We start from the raw sequence: 1055 nt of genomic DNA, 5'->3' as shown, positions 1-1055 counted from the left end.
GACAGTTGTTGGCAGTTTTTTCTTTTCATGACTTGTTTTAAAATCCAAACAAAATAAAAAAAGGAAAGAGAAGATCCCAAAGGAAAAGAAAAAAAAACACAGCAGAAGGAAAAAGAAACAATTTATTATGTTCTATACAAGAACTCATTCAGGCTAGTTTTTAAGCAAATCATCAAAACATGTTCTCAGAAAATAATATTCATCCCTTTTTCCATTATGTCAGAAAGGAGCCATCTCCATTTTGTAATTCAGGATTGCAAGTCTAGATTCATCCAGGCTTTTCAACACTGAGAAGGAATCATTTTTGCAATCAACCATGCTCAGTCCAACTGTAATCTTTCATATAATAACTTCCAAGTTTTGGATAAAAAATACACTGTCAGCATAGAACAGTTTCTCCTCCCTTTCATTTCCTGTAATACCTGAACTGTCTTCAGTTTTGTTTAATAAGGATAAACGAATGATTCCAACATGAAGTTAAAAGTAAGAGGAAATAAAGGTTATCCCTTGATGCATTCCATGGGATGTTTGAAGAGTTAATTCCATTTGAAATAACCAGAGGTGGTATTCAGCAGGTTCTGACCAGTTCTGGAGAAACGGTGGTAACCTTCCCCCAGGAGTGGGGTGGAAATGCATATTTTGCAGAATCTTTCCCCAGGAATGGGGTGAGAATGGAGATTTTACAGTATCCTTCTCCTGGAGAGGTGTGGGAATGGAGATTTTAGAGTATCCTTTCTCTGCCACGCCCACCAAGCCACACCCACCAAGCCATGCCACGCCCACCAAGCCAAGCCCACAGAACTGGTAGTAAAATAAATTTGAATCCCACCACTGGAAATAACCCCTTAAAAGGGTGGGGTTTATAACCCTGGCAACTTTAAGACTTGTGAACTTCAACTCCCAGAATTCCCAAGTCAGCAACATTCAGTTGTATAATTTGAGCAGCCTACATTTATTTGCCATGTTCTCAGGGTAGGAGCCACTGTCCTGGCCTCCACTTTTAAGATTCAAAGCACATTACTTAACTGAGGCAACAGTGGTGGTATTCAAAAACA

This window comes from Notechis scutatus, chromosome 2, assembly GCF_049901735.1.
Source record: "Notechis scutatus isolate UNSWTSFEM ecotype Mainland chromosome 2, rNotScu1.2, whole genome shotgun sequence".
In the NCBI taxonomy this organism is placed as follows: Eukaryota; Metazoa; Chordata; class Lepidosauria; order Squamata; family Elapidae; genus Notechis; species Notechis scutatus.
The sequence above is the reverse complement of the archived record's forward strand: the minus strand, read 5'-3'. Positions refer to the sequence as shown.